This window comes from Nomascus leucogenys, chromosome 5, assembly GCF_006542625.1.
Source record: "Nomascus leucogenys isolate Asia chromosome 5, Asia_NLE_v1, whole genome shotgun sequence".
NCBI classification, from domain to species: Eukaryota; Metazoa; Chordata; class Mammalia; order Primates; family Hylobatidae; genus Nomascus; species Nomascus leucogenys.
Window position 1 is genome coordinate 115,274,194 of NC_044385.1, and position 24,287 is coordinate 115,298,480.

Below are 24,287 nucleotides of genomic sequence, written 5' to 3' on the forward strand. Positions count from 1 at the left end.
TGGGTGTGAGGAATCAGGAGCTCAATAGGTGAATGTAGTGACAATGAGAAAACTGCAGAGCCAGCAGTATCAGTGTCCAAGAAACTGATACGTTTGGCAAGAGAGGAGACTGGAACTCAAAAAGTCCACATGTTCAGTTGGTTTAAGGGTACAATTTATTTTTGAATAGACTACAGGAAAAAAAAAAACCATGCCTTCCAGGGACAACTAGTTTTAAATTAAGATAAAGATGTAAAGTCATCAGGAAGTAGAAGAGAACAAAGTAGAAGGAGGAATAGAGCATTACGCCAAATCATAGGACATGCAGAAAACAGGGAGATAAGATATAGATGAAGTCGCTGTGACACAGACTAGTGTGAGACATAACGGGAACGTTGATCAACCGGGATGGAAACAGATAGATTGCTGTAGACCTACCATTATAGTTCCCCCTGAGGAGAAAGATGCCTAATTCCTGTAGTTAATACCACATATGGGTTGGAGCCGCAGTGCAGATGAAAGGTAATATTTTGTTAATTTAAAAAAAATGTGATTTATTTCGAGGCCAGCCTGACCAACATGAAGAAACCCCATCTCTACTAAAAAATATAAAATTAGCCGGGCGTAGTGGCGCATGCCTGTCATCCCAGCTACTCAGGTGGCTGAGGCAGGAGAATCGCTTGAACCCGAGAGACGGAGGTTGTGGTGAGCCGAGATTGCGCCACTGCACTCCAGCCTGGGCAACAGGAGGGAAACTCCGTCTCGAAAAAAAAAAAAAATGTGATTAATTAACTTAGAAAATGAAACGAAACTTTTTTTTTAAAATAAAGTATTACAGGCTGCAACATGGCCATTCCATAAACTGGGAAGCACAACCTTCTGCAAAGACCAAAGACAGGCACTTCGATGGAGGAGTGTTTGAGTTTAAGAGTTTATGCTGAATGAGTTGGCTAAGCATACATATTTAATAGATGGTAGGAGGAGCTATGAATGTACATGAAGGTGGTCCTGACACATGTGTATTGAGCAAACGCACATGTAACATATACCTCATGTTCATTTTGGGGTAGAGACCTAACATTTAAATATATTACAATTAGGCCCTATATCTCCAAAGACCTTTTCAGGACAAGAAGATATGCAAGTTTGCAGCCTCTGTAAACCAGCCAGAACCAGTCCTTGGTTAGTGATTTTCTTATCAGAAGAAAATTACTGAAATCAGTGTCTTGTCCAATCAAAGCTGTAGTATCCGGCTGGTGGAACAGGATGTCAGTTAGTGTCTATGAGGTGGATGAGTTGTAATTGTTTTAATATTGCTTATCTTGTGGCCAGTGCTTGTTTAACTGCTAGAAAAAAAGAAAACTTCCTGTGACTGTTAGAATATACTTTGTTCGTTAAGTGTAGGGGTATGTTACTTAATCCTTGCTTGGCACAGGCTTAGGGCCTGATTATTATTTGGTATCTTATTGCCACAGAGTTTGTTCTGTCAGTCTTAGGATCTCTATTTTAACATTAATGCTGGTCAGTTGTGCATAAACTATAAAAGGCAGGGGGTATAACTAGGCAGATCTGACCTCTCATCTCATCATGGCTGGAACTCAGGTTTAAGGGTTTGTCTGGTGTCCCCTTGGCCAAGAGGGTGTCCATTCAGTTCACGGGGCTGAGGCTTAGGATTTTATTTTTAGTTTTATATATATGTACATACACACACACATATATATATATATGCATGCTTCTAGCCTATTACACTATCTAAAAATTACATTCTCTTAGTCAAAAAGTAAAAAAAAAATTAAACTTGTAACTCAGGTAAAATAGCAATTAATAGAATCTTTTCCCCAAAAGCCCATAGAGATGTCATGCAATAACTCCATCTTTTCCTCTCATTCCACTGCTTGCCAGGACATGTCATCATCACTTTGGCCTTAGGAAGCAGCCAATGTAAAAATGAAAAACACTCATTCTTCGGTAACAAAAATGCTCAGTATATTTGTGTAATATAGGTTACCCAAACTAAAATAAAATGTCTTTAATATCGATACCTAAACTAAGGTAAAACTTTTTTATTAATTCTGTAATTTTATATCTAAATTTCAGAGAGGTAGGGTGATGAGTCAGCCACGACCTACTCATTACTCCTTTTTCTATCCTTTATACAGATATGAAATAAATTCTTATGTAAAGAGGTGTTGTAATGCTCCAGGGAAACTGGTGCAAGATCGTTATGTTCAGGGAAGTGAACAAAATATGGATCCACTTGAATCTTGCTGCCATTTTGTGCCCTTCAAATAATTTTAAAAATCTATTTTCTGACCTATTTTGCTTTTATTTTATTATAATTATCAAATTTAATTAGAATTTGATTTAACCTTTATTTAACCAAATAAACTCCAAATAAAGGCAGTATATCTCTGCTAAATAAGCCTCTCAAAAGTACATTGTCCCTGAGCCATTTTTTCCTAAAAGCACTGAATAAAATTTTAACCAATTTAACAAATGCCTCTGAAATTGAAATAAATTACTTCTGATATGGAATTCTAAAAATAGCTTTGTAATTGTCTTTCTTGACATGGCATCAAGGAAATCCACACGTTTCCTCATAAATAAATGTGCAATTTACTTTGGGAGGCCGAGGCGGGCAGATCACGGGGTCAAAAGATCGAGACCACGGTGAAACCCTGTCTCTACTAAAAATACAAAAAATTAGCTGGGCGCAGTGCCGGGCACCTGTAGTCCCAGCAACTCAGGAGGCTGAGGCAGGAGAATGGCGTGAACCCGGGAGGCGGAGTTTGCAGTGAGCCGAGATCACGCCCCTGCACTCCAGCCTGGGCGACAGAGCGAGACTCCATCTCAAAAGAAAAAAAATATATGCAATTTAAACAGAATGATTATAACAAAACAAATTTCCATTGGGAACCGCAGCAACACTAGAGTAGGAAAATAAATCCTTAGTTATATCAATCATAAAGCAATGCCCACAGACACAGTTACACTCACAACCGTTGCATCATATTTAAGGTAGCTTCATTTTAGTTGTGAGCAAAATAGAAGCTAAGGCTAAAATTTGTCTCAATTCATACTATAAACTTAATCTTCTCTTATTGTAAACCATCTGAATTTAGAAATGGGATATTGATTTATGTTCAATGAAGGATTATCACTTTAATTAAAGTGCCTTAATTAATGGAATTAATTGGAAATTTTATGGTCTACTAGAAATCCCCCATGTTTCAAATCATGAGCTGCCAAAATTTAATAGAAATAAGTTTTTCGCTGGAGGCCCTGCCACCTGAGGATTCCTTTAGTACTTTAGGATGCTAGTCTACCAAATATGTAAGAAAAGACTCCACTGTGGGCTTAGTTTCTTTCCTCAGAGTGTTTTCTTTTTTACTCTATCATCAATTTCTGTATTGAAACTAGAAGTATTCAGAGGTCCCTTATGTGTTAGTATGTAAGTAAAAATAAATGATCAACCACATTATAACATCTATTTGTAATAACAGCTTTAGGAAATTGTATGTATTTAACAGGTTAAATCAGATCTTTGTCAGATTTTGAAGAATAATTTCTTCACTATATCTCTTTTCAGAAATGTCTAAAATAAATGATTGGTACATAAGGAAATCTGAGTAATGTTAGATTGCCATTGCTCTATTGCTAAGGTATGTCCTGTTTATGAAGAGGTTTTTAAATCATTTGTTATCTCACTAATGATTACTTATAACAATGGTTTTGTACATATCTTTTAAACCTACGTATATATTCTCATGCACATAGGTAGCAATAGTATCATCCTTGCTTCCCATTATGACTTTCCAAGTCATTGACTCTTTCTGAAAAATCTGCTCCATTTGAAAACCATTAGCTCCATTTGAAAAAGACCCTTTACACTATGCTCTCCACATATTTCTGACATGTGTCAACTTCTTTGTAACTTACTCTTCTTAAATGAAGACTTTTATTCCTGAGTCAAATGCTCTATCTTTTCCAATTCTGTACCATTTCTAGTGATTTTACACTGTTAAACATACATGATAAATCATCCAATATCCTAGACTCTGCTTTTTCAGCTCACCGTTGTTATGATTACTCTCTGATTACTATATTCTATAATTATGTCATTCAGTTTTTCCTTCTTCTACAAACCACTAACTTAACTCATTTCTTCTAAACTATTTGACTTCACTTTTTTTGATCACTATTCATCAGCCTTCCTGTGTTCAGCACTCTCCTTGTCCAGACTTGATTCATTGCCTATCACACGACTCACTCATCAGCCAATGCCCTCAAATCACCTGTGCATCTTTCATTCCCTTTCCTCACATTGAAAAAAAACATGAAATAGTCACAACAAATGCCTCTCTATTCTGTATTTGAATTTATATTGGTTAGGAAAGCTAACACAAGTGACGAGACTGTTTCCTCTTTTATTTCAGGAGAAATTCTTTTACTTTGTTGGCCATTTTCTAATTCATGATGTGAAATTATTATACAAGCTTTTCTATCCCCTTGCTTCCCATTCTTTATCCTTTGCATGCATCTCAGGAGGTATCATCTTCTCTAAGAAAAAAGATGAGCCTAGTTGTGCCCTTGTTTGTCTTCCAATGCGCAAGCCTACTGGATTAGTTTCCTCTTCCTGCTGCCGCAAATTACCAAATACATAATGGCTTAAAAAATCATGAGTTTATTGTTTTACAGGTTTGGACATCAGAATTTCAACAGTGGGTCTAAATGGAATAAAATTAAAATGTCAGCAGGACTTTGTTCTTTCTGAGACTCTAGAGAAGAATCTGTTTTCTTGTATTTTTCAGTTTCTAGAGGCTACTGCATCTCTTGGTTTAAGGGCCCCTTTCAGCAAGGGGATCACTCTTACCTCTGCTTCCATCTTCATGTGTTTTTCTCTTATTTGGATTTTCCTGGCTCCCTCCACGGACCATTGCGATCCGTGGCTCCCTGTCTCCCTCCACGGACCATTCTTCCATCTCAGAATCCTTAACTTGCTCACATCTACAAAGTTCCTTTTGCCATACAAGGTAATGCATTCACAGGTTTGAGGAATTAGAACATGAGCACCACTGAGGGGTGGGGAAGGCATTATTCAGCCTACCATATCTACAAGACAACCTGCATGTTTACCAACTCTCTTTCTTCCCTTCTATTATAATAGGGGAAAAATCGTCCCTTTACCTATCAGAAAAGTCACTCCACTTCTACTCTCTACTTTGGATCTCATTTCCTCCAAATTCCAGAAGGACATTGCTCCTTAATTTACTCTTATTTTCCTTGCAACAGCCATCACTATTTAACACAGAATTAGTTCATCAGTTACCAAATTTAATATAAAAATAATCCACTCTTGACAAAAGAGAAAACAAAACAAAACTCTCTTGACAACACATCCCACAAGAGATACTGCCCCTATCATCTACTCTCTTTTCGAGCATTGTGTGTTCATGCTATTGTGCTTCATTACTTCCCATTCATTCAACTTTCCTCAAATTGAAATATGTGCCCAACTTCTCTACTGATATTATTCATGTTACAATGAAGAAAACCCCCCATTTGTTTAATGATACTAAATGGAGTGGCTGGGCCCCATGGCTCATGCCTGTAATCCCAGCACTTTGGGAGGCCAAGGTGGGCAGATCACGAAGTCAGGAGATCGAGACCATCCTGGCTAACATGGTGAAACCCCATCTCTACTAAAAATATTAAAAAATTATCTGGGTGTGGTGGCCAGTGCCTGTAGTCCCAGCTAATTGGGAGGCTGAGGCAGGAGAATGGCATGAACCTGGGAGGCGGGGCTTGCAGTGAGCTGAGATCGTGCCACTGCACTCCAGCCTGGGCAACAGGGCAAGACTCTGTCTCAAAAGAAAAAAAAAAAAAGATACTAAATGGAAATAAACTAAGTTCTCTCATCTTATTTAGCCAATTGCTTTCTTTGATTTTAAGAGCACTTCCTACTTGTTTTCATGTGATTCACTGCCCACCCCACTTTAATTTTGTTTTCTAGCTCTCTACTTTTCTGCTTGATCCTATCAGCACTCTCCAGTGTTTTCTCCTTGACTCCATCTTATATCTGCACCATTTTCCTGACAATATTATCAGTAATGTCTATCTTAACCACCAGTATTTTTATATGAGTCCTCCAGATTTTGGTATCAAACTTTTTGACATCTCTATTTGCCTGTCAGGTATGTACAAAACAATACAAAGACTTATAGAGACATACTTGCAAAGTTTTCAACACTACCACCACTATTATTTTTGTCAACACAAACATAATTTGTCTTCCAGACAATTAATTTGCATCTTATCTGGATTCCTTTCTTCTACTCTCAACCCTGCCTTCATACCAATCAATCACTTCTATCAATGGCTAGCAGGGTGATCCTTTTAGAGTTTAAGTTATGGCATGATCCTTCTCCGCTCAAAATTATTTAATGTCTTTATATGCCAGACCAGACTTAAAATTTCTACACAGTCTATAAAACCAGACCATACATTAGCTGGTGTCACATCTCATCTATTCCTGAGCCTATCATCATCAGAGGCTTAATGCAGGTCTCTTGGCCTCCTAGCTTTTGCTTGAACACCCCAGTCTTATACTTGCTATTTATCTGCCTGAAATGTGATTCCCCCAGTGCTATGGTTTGAATGTTTGTATTCCCTCCAAAATGCGTGTTACAACATAATTGCCAAAGAGATAATGTTAAAATGTGGGGCCCTTAACGGGTGCTTACGTCAGGAGACCTCTTTTGAATGGTATTAAGGCTCTTACAAAGAAGGCTTCCAAAATTTGGGGGCCCTTTCCCCTATGACCATGGAAGGACACAGTAATCAATGTGCTACCATGGACACAGAGACCAGGGTTTCTCAAGACACTGAACTTGCCAGTGACTTAACCTTGGATTTCCCATTCTCCCAATCTACAAGAAATATATATATATATATTTTAATAAATGTGCCATTTGGGAGGCTGAGGCGGGTGGATCACCTGAGATCAGGAGTTTGAGACCAGCCTGGCGAACATGGTAAAACCCCATCTCTACTAAAAATATACAAATTAGCCAGACGTGGTGGCAGTCGCCTGTAATTCCAGCTACTCAGGAGGCTGAGGCAGGAGAATTGCTTGAACCAGGGAGGCAGAGGCTGCAGTGAGCTGAGATCGCGCCATTGCACTCCAGCCTGGGCGACAAGAGCAAAATTCTGTCTGAAAAATAAATAAATAAATAAAACAAAACAAAACAAATGCATACATAAATAAATGTACCAGTCTCAGATATCTTGTATAGCAGCAAAAACAGAATAAGACACTCGAGTATCAACAAGCCTTGTTCTTTTAATTCCTTATCCCCTCTTTACTTTTTACTCATTACTCTTTATTACCACTTTCTATATTAACTGTTTTCCCATTTATTTTATGATACCACCTGTAGAATTATGATCAGTGATGGTAGAACTTCATATCCTCAGTGGCCTGGCTTAACATATTTGGTGAATTAATAAATGTACTCATATCCCAAATCTCTGGCACTTATTACCCATGTAACTGTTGACATGTTACTTAACAGGTCTAGGGTTAGTAATCTTTTTTCTGAAATTCAAATAAAACTGGACCCAAGTATCATAGAGTTCTAAGCAGGACTATGCAAGATAAACCATTTAGGCCAGTTAACTAATGTTAGCTCCCATGACTTTTTCCTATCGTTCTAGTCTGCTATTCCAACCATGCTTAATATTATCCTTCCATATCATTTACAATAGACAGATATATTCTACTTTCATAAGTGCAATTCTTCCAAAACCAATGGGTCTGGTCCACTCATCTAGACTCAGGAAATTTAGTATAATTAAGGATAACATACATGGTTTAAACAGTTATTACTTTTACCTCTCTCATTCATTCACTTTCTCCTTGCTGTACCTATAAAGCCTATCAAATATAGGACTTTATACACAAAGCATAAAAACATTGAAAAGGTACATCCTTATTTCTCTTTTTAGGAATCTCATGATACAGGGTAACCAGACACTTCTATTCTACCTTCAAAGTTTAAATTATTTCTGTTAAAATGATCTGTCACCTGAAGCTTCCAAATGTCCAATGTCTGCTTATGTCTTTAAAAGACTGCTTGAAAATGATAGATGAGCAGCAACTAAGATAATTCTTCTATTACAATGTGCATATTGCACAATCAGCCACTTGAGCTGATAGTATTCTCATTTGACAACTAATTTCATTCATGACAGCATTATGTATAAGTAAAGATTGATTACTTATATCCCAAATTTCTAAAAAAGAAAAATATATTGTCAAATTAGATTTTTTCATAACATAGCTCCTAACAAAAGTAAACAGAGAAACATAACTAAAGATGCATGAAACAACAAATAGCAAAAGTTTATCTGAAGTAAAGCATAAGATAAAGCAAATAATTAAAATAATGTAGACAATTTACTATATGTATCAGGAGAAAGAAATTCCATAAATTCTAAAGCTGATGAAAATTTACCGTCTTATTATTCATTCTTGTTATCCATATTCTTATTCTTATTATCCATATTCTTCATTCATTTCAACATACAAATTAAAAGACAATTGCAGTCTTAAAGTATGGTCACTGATACTTTGAGACAAGAATGATACTAATGATTAGTATAAGAAAATTTCTGGGCCGGGCACGGTGGCTCACGCTTGTAATCCCAGCACTTTGGGAGGCCGAGGCGGGCGAATCACGAGGTCAGGAGATCGAGACCATGGTGAAACTCCATCTCTACTAAAAATACAAAAAATTAGCTGGACGTGGTGGCGGGCGCCTGTAGTCCCAGCTACTCGGAGAGGCTGAGGCAGGAGAATGGCTCCCCTCCTCCCGGGAGGCGGAGCTTGCAGTGAGCCGAGATTGCGCCACTGCACTCCAGCCTGGGCGACAGAGTGAGACTCCGTCTCAAAAAAAAAAAAAAAAAAAGAAAAAGAAAGAGAAAATTTCTGTACTGTCTTAGTCAAATAAGTGTACTACAAAGAGTCCACATAAGGGGTTGATAAAGTTGCTGGTTTTGTATCAAAGAAAAGTTGCAATTATTTGTTATCTTTAGTGCCATATTTTATGTCAGTAAATATTTCAGATAGTGTTTACTGCTTCAAGCAAAATAATTAATTTACTTTAAAAATCTTGCATAGAAATATTTCCCAAGTGTAAGTCATCCTGCTGAGTTTTTTAAATAGGGTAAAAAAAAATTCGAAGCTTTATGATAACTTTATGTTTCTTTGTTTCACATTAGTTCTGACTCTGGTTTAGAAATCTAGATGCTTCATTAGTATGGTAAAAAGAAACTAAGTTTTAATATTCCCATGTGTACTCAAATTTTGCATGAGGTGAGAAGTTCATTGACCTCTTGGAATTCAACCCTCGGCTCCAGGAAGAATATCAGGTTCTAAGTTTCTAGTTCTTACAATTGCCAATCAAATCTGCTTTGTATGGGCACTTTCTTCTTATGATCCTGTGCATTTAAAGCTCTGCGGTTAAGGAAAATCAAACCATGAAGAATTATTAATGAAGTAAGGATCAATATGTACCTCCATGAATAAAGAATGTAAAATTGACTAAATCCACATTATTTATGTACTTTTCTGTACTTACATTTATTTAGTTCGTTTCTAGATCATTGACATTTAGTTGGTGGCAGTCAGTTACGTGAGGTAGGCCTTTTTGTGTAATAATTGAAAGGGAATTATTGTAGGTTTAATAAGAGTTTAATGATGTTCTTGCCCCAATCGTGGAAATCTAAATATGTTTCTTGCCATAGCAAAAAAATTTTTACAGATGTGATTAATTTAAGGAACTTGACATGGAGGGATTATTTGAATGTCTAGATGGATCCAAATATAATCACAAAAGTTCTTCAAAAAGGGAGGCAGGATGGTCAGAATCAAAATATTTATTGAGATTTTTTAATGTAATATTTGATGTAATATTTAGTGTTTTTTCAAGGTAAAAAAATAAGTATAATGATAGAGATCGAGAAGAGAGAGAGAGACTTGAAAGTGCTAAATTTGACTTTCAATGGGGAGGAAGGGCCCATGAGCCAAGGAATACAAGTGATCTCTAGAAGCTAGAAAAGGCAGAGTTGGATTCTCTCCTGGGGTCTCCAGAAAGAACATAGCCCTGTTGACCAATTTTTTTTAGGACTTTTGAACTCCAAGACATGAAAAATATTAATTTGTATTATTTTAAATCACTACATTTGTGTTAATTTGTCATAGTAGCAATGGAAGATTAATACAGAAAATATGGGTGGATTAAATATGAAATAAATTATAATAGATAAATTTGTTAGAAAATAACTTCACTTTTAAATGATACTATCTGATTATAACAAGTAAGTAATTGAATTAATGGCTATAGATAATACTTATGTCCCCTCAAAATCTTATTTTAAAACCTAATTCTCCAGAAAGTGGTGGTATTTATAGGTGAGGTCTTTGAGAGGTAATAAGATCATAAGGTCAGAACCCTCGTGTATGGAATTAGTGCCTTTATAAAGACTCCAGGAGCTGGGCATGGTGACTCATGCCTATAATACCAGGATTTTGCGAGGCCAAGGCAGGAGGATCACTTGAGGCCAGGAGTTGAAGGCTGGCCTGGGCAACATAGTGAAACCTTTCTCTCTACACTTTTTTTTAATGGCCAGACATAATGGGGTACCTGTAGTCCAAGTTACTTAGGAGACTGAGGTGGGAGCATCGCTTGAGCTTCGAGGTTGAGGCTGTCGCCTAGGAGTTTGAGGCTGTTGTCTAGGAGTTTGAGGGTGTCGCAAGCTGTCATCTCACCACTGCACTCCATCCTCGTCCTGGTGACAAGGCAAGAAAGACACTGTCTCAAAAACAAAAAGGAAAGGAAAGGATGTGTATGTGTCAGGAGTATAGACACCATTTTAAAATAATTTTCTGTTTGATATCTACAGGATAAAATAAGAAACTATATTTATGATATTGTAGTTTATTAATGAGTACAGAATTTCATAATAAAATTCTATAGATCTTTTAAAGAAACAAATCAAGCAATTTAAAACTTCTTTTCATATTTCTATAAATAAAACAATTTCTGTAAAGCTAAGTTTTGATAATGTAGGACGTGATCATTTGTTTTCAAAGAATTTCTGCTGTTCTGAAAATTTTTGCCGTCAGGAACTTTGAGCCAGTTTTGGCTCCAGCTCTTGTGCCTTGGGGTGATAGACCGTGGGTGACCATCCAACTGCATCAGCAACATCTGGAGCCCCAATCTCCACTGAGAAAAAACAGGGAGGACCAGCAGAACGTATGCCAGATGTACTATAATTATTATATTTGCGAAATAGTTGGTTTCATGTGCTTTATCACTTTTAACACTTTTTAAATATCTGATAAATTTGGTGCTTCATTTAGGGTCTTTGATAGTATGAAAAATCTCTGTGAATTTAGTGATAAAAAGATAAAGAATTTTACTATAACTTTCTAAATTTGAAAGGAAGCATGGTAAATAAATAGCAGATTGTTAGATATAGTTTAACTCAACAAATGATCCAGAACCACTACTAAGAAAGACTAATGGCATGGTCTTCTTGTTCCTTTGTTTTAAATCAATCGTTATTAGTGCCTATGGCCAGAAGAGTAGGGCAATTTTTATGAAAAAGCACAGAAAAGATGATTTAATTTAATTCTATTTTCAAACTATTTAACAGTATTAGGTAAAGTAACATAAAAAGTAAATTAATGTGCCAGAATCCTCACAGAGTCTAGGAGCTAGAAATACTAAAATACGCAAGAAAGAGTGTAACACACCATGGCAGGCACAGTACATTGCCTGGCCAATATGGGTTTATAAACCCCTCTTTTCCCATTGACTTTGTTCCAGTTCAACTTTGCTCAGCCAGTAAAACTTAAGGTCAAGTCTCCTGGGATGTTTTTGGTGAAATTTCTACTTTCTCACAAATGTGCAAGGCAGAGAGTTTTACCTTCTTACCTTTACCATTTTATTCTACCTAATATTTAGATTTGATGTTAAGGATCGTGATAGCCCTATGGTAATCATAAGGTGATGAATGAAGGACAACAGACAGCAAAAAAGAAATCCTGTATGATTTTTGTTATGCACAAATAGATGCCAGCATCCACCACCCTCTAGCCTTCTTGATAAATGGGTTAATAAATTTCTGCATAGTTTAAGCCCCTATTACTTATGGCCCCTGTTTCTTTCAGCAGACTGCTTTTTCTGATGGTAAAGAAAATATAACTATCTTGTGGTCAAAAAGGGACTAAAATAATTTATTTACTTAGTATTAGTGAGAATTTGTAAATTAATGAAATAACGTGGATATGTGTGTATTTCAGCACATTTGCATATATACATACACATATATACATATATATAAATGTCAGTATATGATAAGTATTTTAAGAAAAAATCAGATAAGGATATTAAGATGTCACTTTACATGAGGATTTTTCTGAGGATATGATGTTAAAGTCACATGGATGAATGATATATTTATGCTCTGTGCTTTAAAATTAATTTTATTGTTCACTTTTAATCTATGGATGAGGAAATAAATCATGGCAGAAGGGCTGAACATTTTTCAAGAATAATAGAAGAAAATAGAAAACAATATGGTAAGAAGCAATAGATCTAAAAGCTATAAAAAAGTGATGACAGAAATATAAATATAAATAAGTAAATGTAAATATGACACATGTTTGTCCCTTTCTTTGTTTACACCTGTTTGTATTTAGTGATCTTAAATCAAATTCTCTGCCCTCCAAAATGTTTTCTTTGTAATAATCTATTTTTGACTAAAATGATTTAATAATATACATATTATAGAGTCTACATGTTCCCCCGTCTAGGTGAAAAGATATAAATATTATAATTTTTACATTTTTTGAGTATACAGTGAAGTTATTCTTCACTGAATGTTGCTATTCTTTTTTTTTTTTTGAGACCAAGTCTCACTTTGTTGCCAGGCTGGAGTGCAGTGGCATGATCTTGGCTCATTGCAACCCCCACCTCCCAGATTCAAGCAATTCTTCAGCCTCAGTCTCCCGAGTAGCTGGGATTACAGGCGTTCACCACCATGCCCAGCTAATTTTTGTATTTTTAGTAGAGACAGGGTTTCACCATGTTGGCCAGTTTGGTCTCGAACTCCTGACCTCAAGTGACCCGCCCATCTCGACCTATCAAAGTGCTGGGATTGGGGGTGTGAGCCACATCTGGCCACAAATGTTACCATTCTTGAAGATGGAGCTACATATCACTTATAAGCACTTATTTAAAAAAAATTCAAATAGATTATTTGTCGGTAATTCTACACCTAATAATATAATTATCAAAATAGAACTTTGTAGTGTGCATCATAATTCTCCAATATGTTTCATCAGGGAGTCCTTTTAAAGGTTGTTCAATAATTTTCACTATTTGAAGGAATACAACTGAGTGACGAAAATATCAATAACCACAAGGTATGTATTTCTACTCTAGACATGACTTGCTTACTTACTTTTGTTTACTTTTGTTGAATATGCCACAGGATATGTGCATACTGTGGTCTGGGGCTAACCTCTGAACCTCTGAGCTCATTTCTCCGAACTTTTTTTTTTTTTTTTTTTTTTTTTTTTTCAGAATCTTTGTGCTCCATGACTGGGGTTCCCATAAGATATTTTTCAATAGGTCACTGCTCAGTGTCACCTTCTCTATATTTCTCCCTTGTTCCCTGCAAAGTTTATTACATCTGCTCCTCAGCCTCTTGCATTTTGCTGAGAAACCAGTGAAAGAAATGATTTTTGAGATCTTGTATCTATTACATAGACCATATTGCAACTGTATCTCAGATGTTCCTGGAGAAAATGTATGTACCCAAAAAGTGGAAGAAATTTCAGGTAATATAGCAAACCAAATGCAGAATATTTTTTATGGGAAGACATAAATACACTTAAATGTACACTATATATGCAAAGTAACAGATTTTCTAGAAATAGTGAATAAAGAAATAGCAAATAAAAGTGTTATCTGAACCTCCCTTGACTGAGTCACAGTTGGTGACTATATATTCACTTACAGTTAGTGATGCATTTCCAGTGTAGTGTTCTTGAAAATAAACACTGGGCAGGCCAACAGTAATAAGAGCAAACCATTTTGAGGGCTTATTACAAATCACACATCATATTAAGTGCTCTACCTGGATTATCTCATTGACTCCTCAAAAGCACACTACTTAGCACATGATATCTGCATTCTCAAAGTGGGAAAACTGAGGTGTATAGAATATAAGTGACTGAGATGAGGTCCACATGTATTCGCTGTCATTCCAAAGGTCATACTTTTAACCTACATAACATACCCATGTTCACATCTAGGTCACACAACATTTTCATAGGATTGGTCAGAAGGCTACATGAGGAAAACTCAACAGTTGGGGAAATGTGCATAGCGACAGTGAGAGAGGAAACTGGTATTGTCAACCTACCAAAAAAAAACCCTGTAAGAAAGATTATTGATATTGGTTCACTGTTACTAGAAACTGCCAAATAAATAAATATATGGTGAGATACATGAACATAAAAGATGCCAAACTGCAACAAATTTACTTTTATTTGCTACTTGCTAACTTGGATTCCAGAAGTTGGGGTGGGATGGGGGTTGTATGGAAGCATCATCACTTAATTTTGCCTGCAGTAGCTTGAAAGTTTTATTTGTCAATGGGCATGAGAGAGTATATTATTCATATAATGGCTATTTCCAGTTTTAAGAGTCTGGTTTTATCACCATTATTTTATAACCAAGCCCTCAGCTAAGCACGGCTGGATGTTGATAGTGCTCTTTTCCTTTTCTCATTATGCACTCTGAGTGCAATACACTGATGAATCAGGCTGAGCGATACCATGTCCTTTGAGCCAGTGTGAGGGGGACGCATTTTAAATCGGAACACAGGAATAAAATTAAAATGGAACACCATCTCTATTCCCTAGTGAATAAGCTTATATTCTTCCATGAAAACTGATAAATGTCAAAATCCCCTCTGTTGATTGAAGAAAAAGCACATTTTTTTTTTTCTTCACTGTCCTGTCTTTCCAGTATAAAAAAGAAGTTGGAGAGAGGACTTGACAAAACACAAATAGTTAGATGCTGAGTCTGGTTGCAGAATAGAAACATTCAAAGACTAAATAGATGAAATAAGTTGATGAATCATTGCTAATATGACATAAGGGCAAAAAAAAACAAAGATGTTGTGAGCTCCCAAGCTGAGTTCTGGGATACAGAGAAGAACCAGGCCAGGTAAGGACAACCCAGGATTCTGCATTTGGAATCCACAAAAAAACTACATGAACAACAGTGTTGAATTCCTAAAGTTTAGTCTTTGTGGTACCTTAAAACATACGCCACACACAAACACACAAAACCTTACTTTGTCAGAGTACCAAGTTGCTTTCTAACTCTAGGTTTTTTTTTTTGTCCACTATTTGCTTCAGCAATACTACAATGATTTGACTTACATCCATCTCTTTCTCAAGCTGCTATTATCTTGTCAAAACTCTTATGGAATAAGACACATATTCCTGAATAACATTTATCACTATTTTGCTATTATCTGATAAAGCTTTCATACTATTACCAGAAATTTCATTCTTGAATATTGTTCTTATGTTATCATTTTTATTTTTTTGCAAATTTTAGTGGTCTCCAGTGACCTGGATAATGGTTTTGAAACAGAAACAAATTCTACAAGGTCCTATGACAATGTGATCATTGTCATGCTATTTCCAGCCTCTTCAACAATGTAACCTGGCACTGTAATTGCTTTGAACATACCATAGATCTCCTCCAATTTATTAGCTCTAATTCATTTATTTATTCCATGAATATTTATTGAGCATCTCCTATGTGGAAGGCATTGTCAAAATTCCTGTGATACAGTGAAAGAAAAAAAGTTGCCATTTTGAAGTCTACATTCCTGTGGGAGAAAGCAAAAGATAAATATGATAAATAAGTAGATTACACTGTATATTAAAGGGTGAAAGGGCCGGGCTCGGTGGCTCATGCCTGTAATCCCAGCACTTTGAGAATCCGAGGTGGGCAGATCACGAGGTCAAGAGACGGAGACCATCCTGGCCAACATGGTGAAACCCCGTCTCTACTAAAAATACGAAAATTAGCCAGGTGTGGTGGCGTGAGCCTGTAGTCCCAGCTACTTGGGAGGCTGAGGCAGGAGAATCACTTGAACCTGGGAGGTGGAGGTTGCAGTGAGCCTAGATCACGCCACTGCACTCCAGCCTGGGCAACAGAGCGAGACTCTGTCTCATAAAAAGAAAAAAAAAAAGCAAAAGGTGGTAGGAGTAAAAAAAATACTGAAAAGGAGTGTGTGTTGTTGCCGGGGGGAGGAGGGTTGAGGATGAATACATTGAGAAATACATATTTTTTATCAATATTTTTGTTCTACAGCTAGAATTAATAGGCCTATCTTTTCCAAAGAGAATCTACATATAATATCCTGCATTTGCAGCAAATACTCTGAAAACTGCTTTCTCCCTGAAAACTGTGTTCCCAAATCTGAATACCTTTTCTCCCTAAAGCTGCATTTGCAGCATTTAAATATTGATGTTCAACAGTATCTCCCAAGGCTCTCTTATTATATTATATTTTACATTTTTGCATTTCTTTTGGGAAAATCATTCACTCTCAGGGCTTCAGTAACCCTTACTGGGCAGATGACATTCACATTTATATATTTGCCAATAGAACTTCCTAGAATACTAGCTCATATACCTCACTAGCTACCAGAGTTATCCATCTGAATGTCTCAACAATACTTCATAGTTTTTAAACTAAATTCTGATCTTTCCTGTGAAACTAGCCCCTGACCCCCCAAAATAAAAATTCTAGAATAGGTGCTATTCATTTTGAAGCCCAAGCCAGAAAACTAGAAGTCATTCTTGATTTATTCCTTTTTTTTCACTAGCCACAACCTATGTCTTAGATTTTTCTCTATTTCTGTTACTGAACTCTTCATGCTCCTGATGCTGGTCTCTATGAATCTACTCTGGTACTCTCCAAACCATTTTACACATTAATACCAAACATATACACACATACACATATGCGTAGCTATGAAATACATACATATATGTATATATGAAATAAATATATATGTATAAAAACATAAACATCACATTGTACACCATATATACACATATACATGTGTATCTATAGTATATACATATATGTACATATATACACATATATGCACATGTATACATATATGTACACATTTGTGTGTGTGTGTATATATATATACACACATATGGTGGGCTCTATGAATCTACTCTGGTTCTTTCCAATCCATTTTACACATTAAGGCCAAATATACATGTATGTATATATATTTGCCTTAATCTGTGAATGTGTATATAAAATACAATGTTTACAAAAAATACATATATTACATGTAAATATATTTTGCCTTAATGTGTAAAATGGATTGGAGAGGACCAGAGTAGATTCATAGAGATCAGCATACACACACGCACACACACACACATATGTATTATATCTTATATCTTTATATATACATGGTGTACAACGTGATGTTTAGATATACATAGTAAGGTGATTACTACAGTTAAGCTAGTTAACATACTTATTATCTCATATGGTTTTCTTTTTTATTTTCCTTTTTTTTATTGTGCATATGTTTGAAACTATTTAACCATTTCCAAGTTTAAATAACTAGTAAGAGTACCTAAAATCTACTCACTTGGCAAATTACCAATAATAATATTGTACAGTATACAGCACAATATTATTAACTAGAGGCTTATTTTTTTTATACGTTAGCTCTCTAGACTTATCTAGCCAATATAACTGCAACTTTGTACCCTTTAACCTATACCTTCCCAATTCTTCACCTACAGCTCCACCCAACCCACCCTAGCATCTGCTAGCCCACTCTACTTTCTGTTTCTATCTATTCCCTTTCTTTCAAAGATTCTGCATATTGAATCTGTGAAAGATGATTATATAAATTGGGCCATTCTTGTCATTCTAACTAAAACAGAGTTGAGAAGCCGGGGGGAAAAACACTTAGGGTGCAGAATGTTGCTCCAAAAAATGTAATTCACTGGAAGCCCTTCCCCTAAAACTGCCTGCCATAACCCTAAACCGGTTTTGTCAAATGGCTCCTAAAAGATCTGCTATAGCTCTAAGACTAGTTTTGCCCACCACCATCACTTACCAGTCACAAATTGCCTCCTCCTCAGAACCTTACTAGCACCAGTAAAATTTCTCAAAGAGCAATATGTAATATTTATCCTTTTTATAAGACCTCTAACCTTCCTTTTGTTCTTCGGACGTATTGAAGACAACTCGGTTTGCATGTATGCCCTGAATTGCACTTATTTTCTCCCAAATAAACTATTTTAACTTCAGAGATTTGTCTCTATAGCTAATTTGACTTTGACAAATAATTATAATAATAAAAATACTGAGACCCTGCAGTATGTCTGTGTCTGACTCCTTTCAGTTATAATAATATCCTCTAGGTTTATTCATTTTGTAGCACAAAATGTTTTTTAAATTGATTTTATTCACTTGGTTAGTATTTCTCTTAACCTTTTATTGCTATTTGGAAAAAAAGTACAGTTCTTCAAGAGGTTTAAAGATCCACTAATGTAATCGCTGCCTCCCTTTCTAACCTGGTTAGAACTAATCTGCTTCTGGTTTCTGTGCCCGAACCTTCCTGACCTTGTTTCAGTTTCACCAATGTTCCACGTTTTCTCCTGCCATTGATATTTTGCACATTATTTCCCTTATATTTCATTCTCTTATAATCAGAACTTCCATAATCAGTATTATGCTTTCTATCTTTACTCAAACGTCAGAATTTAGGACATATTCTGACTTGATCATTACACATTATATGCATATAACAAAATACTACAGGTACCTCATAAAGAGATGCAAATTTTATTTATCAATAAAAATAAATACATTAAAAGATTTAAGAAAAGAATTTAGGACAGCTATAAATTCCCCTAAGATACTATTCCTAATCCTCCATTCAAATACAGGGTATTTTTCTAACTTATTTCTCACAGAACCCATTTGCCTTTACAACACATCTCAATCTGTATTTCTACATTGATTGTTGTTTCTTTTTTGTCCAATGCTAGTGTACCCATTATATCAAAAGAATGAAAGCAAGCAGGGACTATATATCTTTTTGCTCACTATTTTATTCTCAATGTCTTGCTGTGTTCCCAGTACGGAGTAGTGTTACCGACACACCAGGGTTTCGGTGTCAGTCCTGCTGTTTGCCACACAAAAAGCCCATCACTGGCCAGGCACAGTGGCTCACGCCTGTGATCCCAGCACTTGGGAGGCTGAGGCAGGCAGACCACGAGGTCAAGAGATGGAGACCATTCTGGCGAACGTGGTGAATCCCCATCTCTACTAAGAATACAAAAGTTAGCTGGGCGTGGTGGCGCGCGCTTGTGGTTCCTGTATCAGCCACTCGGGAAGCTGAGACAGGAGAATCACTTGAACCCGTGAGGCAGAAGTGAGCTGAGATGGCACCATTGCACTCCAGCCTAGCGACAGAAAGAGACTCCATCAAAACAAACAAACAAGAAGCCCATCACTGAGACACTGAGTATTGCCAATGAAAAAGGCTTTAATTGGGTGCTGCAGTGGAGGCGATGACAGCTCAGTCTCAAATCCAACTCTCTGACTGACTAAAACCAGAGGTTTATAAAGCAGGCAAGAAATGTAACAATGTGTAAGAAAACAGAAACTTGGGAGGGGCAAGGAAGCAACCTTGTTGAATGAGGGGTCCAATATGGTTTCAGTTCTTTGATACTTTTGTGAGAGGCCTGAAGGTCATTTCCTGAGGAAGAAATTCAGTTAGCCGGGCGAGGTGGCGGGTGCCTGTAGTCCCAGCTACGCGGGAGGCTGAGGCAGGAGAATGGCGTGAACCCCGGGTGGGGGGGCAGCCTGCAGTGAGCCGAGATCGCGCCACTGCACTCCAGCCTGGGTGAAAGAGCGAGACTCCGTCTCAAAAAAAAATAAATAAATAAAAATAAAAAAGAAATTCAGATAAAACAAATATAAGTATCAAGCTTTTAAGACCAGAAAGGTCAATTTCTACGTTTATCAAAAAAGACAGTCTATTGGGCAATTGGGTGAGTTTCAGTGGGAAATCTCAAATTTGTGAAATGCATGAGGAAACAGGTAAGTCTGCCTCTGGTGTTTTATGAATACAATTTAAACTATTTGAAAAGTTTCCATAACTTCTTACTGCAACTCTCTGGATTAATTAGAAAGACATTGTTTCTATAAAATTGAGATAATTTCATTGTCCAAATAGAAGGAAATGAAAAGATATAAATATTTTCTTTGAATTTTGTTGGTAGCTTCTAAATAATTAGAATAATTGGCAGCTTCTAAATAATTCTTAAATATTATACTTAGTACAGAAATAATTTGCAAGTTATACATATTTACAACTTGACTTATGCTTTGAAAATATCCTTAAAATAACAGAACCTTATTTATTTGAAATATTTATTATGACTTATTCTGTGTATAGATTTCTCCATTTTACATAACTGATGAGTTCTACATTAGCAATACTATAACAAGTACTGTTTTTTTAAGTAGAGGTTATAAAGCATCTGTAACTCTTAGAACCTTTGTGATTTTTCTTCAGAGTACCTTCTGAAGTCAAAGGTCTCCAAAAGCAAAGATAAAAGCTATAGATGGACTCTGTAGGGAACAACCACACAGAATGAGTTGAATGATACCCTGGGAGCCATCTTTTGAAGATAGATACTCTCTCTGGGTCAGGTTGGAGTACAGTGTTAATGTCAAACGACCATCACACAAACCAAGCTCCCCTGTGACTCTGGCCGTGATGTATACTCCCAATAAAGAAGTCATTATGAGTTCCTCCAATGACTGACCCCATTTATGTAGTATCTAATCTATTTCTAATGAAAGTACACTGGTTAGATGCACTTACAATCTTTATAAGTAATCATACTCTGCATCTTATACATTCTGGATTGTCCATTTCCCCAAGTCTTTGCGGTGTATGCAATTGCCTGCTATAGAATCATGATTTTGAATTAGAAAAAATAAAATTCTTATATTGAACAGCCTGCCTGAACCTGGAAACAGACCCGACGTTTTCTTTATCAGAAAACATGCTATTTAAAAACTAAATGCAAAGAATCAATGGAAGTACTTTAACCTAAGACATTCCAAATAATAGAGAGAGATGCTATCAAAATAGAATGTTTCCAATCCAAATAAAGATTAGCATCCAAGAAGGGGAATAAGGAAAACATTAAATGCCTTATAAATTACAAGGATGTAATTAGTTGGCAGTTTAATTAGCTAATGACTTAAATTATCTGAGTTCTTAGAGAAGAAGTTCAAGATGAATGCTAAGAGTTATGACTGTTATAAGCCAGATAACTCATACTAAGGAAATAATTTATATGAATTAAAAAATATTTTATGAGCTTTAAAATTATAGTGGTGATGGTAGTACATAATTTCAGTATAGCTAGAAAGGAGAAAATATTTATTATGCTTTTTAGAGAAGAAAGATAATACTTTTAGCTTAAGAAAAACTATATAAAATAGACATTTCATAAAAGCATATTTTAATGCACCTACATTGTTATTCTATTCCTGTGTTCCATAATTGTTGTCTAGTTTCCCAGCGCAGATGATCTATCATATAAATTGACTTGGAATATTATTGATGTTCTTCTCTTATCGGTATACTTCAATTTATGTTTTAGCCATTAAAAATATATATTCAGCATTTCTGTGCTGATTAAATATGATAATAAATCTTATTTTACTGAAAAAGTCAATGCAAATTTATTTTTTTAATTGTAATATATTAGTTGTCTCTGAAATTTTTTTTTATAATCATTTGAACATTTGAAAAGCAGACAAAGCAAAAATACAGACTAAGGAAATATCTGTATTATTCTTTGAGTATTTTGGTAAACTGTTTCTGTAAACACTTTTATAAATAAACTCTTTATCCTTCCTGGGAGCCTTGCAATTATGACTGACAGTTTTCTTAGTGTGTCTGGAATTGGTGGGTTCTTGGTCTCACTCACTTCAAGAATGAAGCCACGGACCCTCGCGGTGAGTGTTACAGTTCTTAAAGGCAGCCTGTCTGGAGTTTGTTCCTTCTGGTGGGTTCGTGGTCTCGCTGGCTCAGGAGCGAAGCTGCAGACCTTTGTGGTGTTACAGCTCTTAAGGCGGTGCGTCTGGAGTTGTGCGTTCCTCCTGGTGGGTTCACGGTCTCGCTGGCTTCAGGAGTGAAGCTTCAGACCTTCGCAGCTCATAAAGGCAGTGTGCACCCAAAGAGTGAGCCGCAGCAAGATTTATTGCAGAGTGAAAGAACAAAGCTTCCATAGTGTGGAAGGGGACCCAGTAGGTTGCCACTGCTGGCTCTGGCAGCCTGCTTTTATTCTCTTATCTGGCCCCACCAACATCCTGCTGATTGGTCTGTTTTGACAGGGTGTTGATTGGTGCATTTACAATCCCTGAGCTAGACAGAAAAGTTCTCCACATCCCCACTAGATTAGCTAGATACAGAGTGTGGATTTTACAAACCCTGAGCTAGACACAGAGTGCCAACTGGTGCATTCTCAATCCCTTAGCTAGACATAAAGGTTCTCCAAGTCCCCACCAGATTAGATACAGAGTGTCAATTGGTGCATTCACAAACCCTGAGCTAGACACTGGGTGCTGATTGGTGCATTTACAAACGAGCTAGATACAGAGTGCTGATTGGTGTATTTACAATCCCTTAGCTAGACATAAAGATTATCCAAGTCCCCACCAGACTCAGGATCCCAGCTGGCTTCACTTAGTGGATTCCGCACCAGGGCCGCAGGTGGAGCTGCCTGCCAGGCTCGCACCGTTTACCCACACTCCTCAGCCCTTGGGCGGTCGATGGGACTGGCCGCCGTGGAGCAGGGGGCGGCGCTCGTCGGAGAGGCTGGTGCTGCGCAGGAGCCCAAGGCGGGGTGGGTCGGGGGAGGCTCCGGCATGGCGGGCTGCAGGTCCTGAGCCCTGCCCGCGGGGAGGCAGCTAAGGCCCGGCGAGAAATCAAGCACAGCAGCTGCTGGCCCAGGTGCTAAGCCCCCGACTGCCTGGGGCGGCGGAGTAGGCCGGCCTCTCCGAGTGCGGGCCCGCGAGCCCACGCCCACCCGGAATTCGCGCTGGCCCGCAAGCGCAGGGCGCAGCCCCGGTTCCCGCCCGCGCCTCTCCCTCCACACCTCCCCGCAAGCTGAGGGAGCCGGCTCCGGCCTTGGCCGGCCCAGAAAGGGACTCCCCCAGTGCAGCGGCGGTTTGAAGGGCTCCTCAAGCGCGGCCAGAATGGGCGCTGAGGCCCAGGCGGTGCCAAGAGCGAGCGACGGCAGCCAGCATGCTGTCACCTCTCATTAGGATACTTAGAAAGTTTTCTTTAGGTAAGTGAGTTTTACGTTCTACTTACTTGCTCATAGTTCTTTAAATATTGCCATTTCTGCTCAAAACCACCATTATAAATAGATAACAATAAATGTCTTGCTATTAGGCCCTGTGTTTACATCGTTATAGCTCCTTCCATCTGCCTACTACCCATCAAAGGCTTCTCATTTTAGTCAACTCCAAATCCCTTGTCATAGCTCAGAAGACTGTGTATCATTGTGATAATTTGTTTTATGTGTCAATTTAGCTAGTATAGTACTTAGTTATTTATTTGAACACTAATATAGATATTGCAGTGAAATCATTTAATAAATGGGGCTAATATCTGAGATAAATCTCTATATGCACACATATGTACATATACACACACATACATGAACATACTTTTCATTCACTCACATGCACATTCACTTACATGCACATGTTCTATTGGTTCTGTTCTCTGGAGAACCTTGACTGACACAGTGGTCCGTCTCTGTGCTATCTCACCAGCCTCATTTCCCATGAGTGTCTTTCCTACTGAGACTACTCTAGGCACAATTTTCTTGGGTTTAACATTTTTGAATCAAGGGTGGTTGTTTGTTTTTTTCTGGTGCTCAGTGTCCTAATTTGGCCATTATCTTACTACATTTCTTCACCTGTTTCAGGATTCCATTTTCTTTCCTAAAAACTGTCAGCCAAAAACCTTACTGCATGTGGAATTTGCTTCTCGTGATATGGAATTAGAAATTTCAGATTTTCTTTCTGCTTTATTAGTAACCTCAGTTGTCATTCATATTT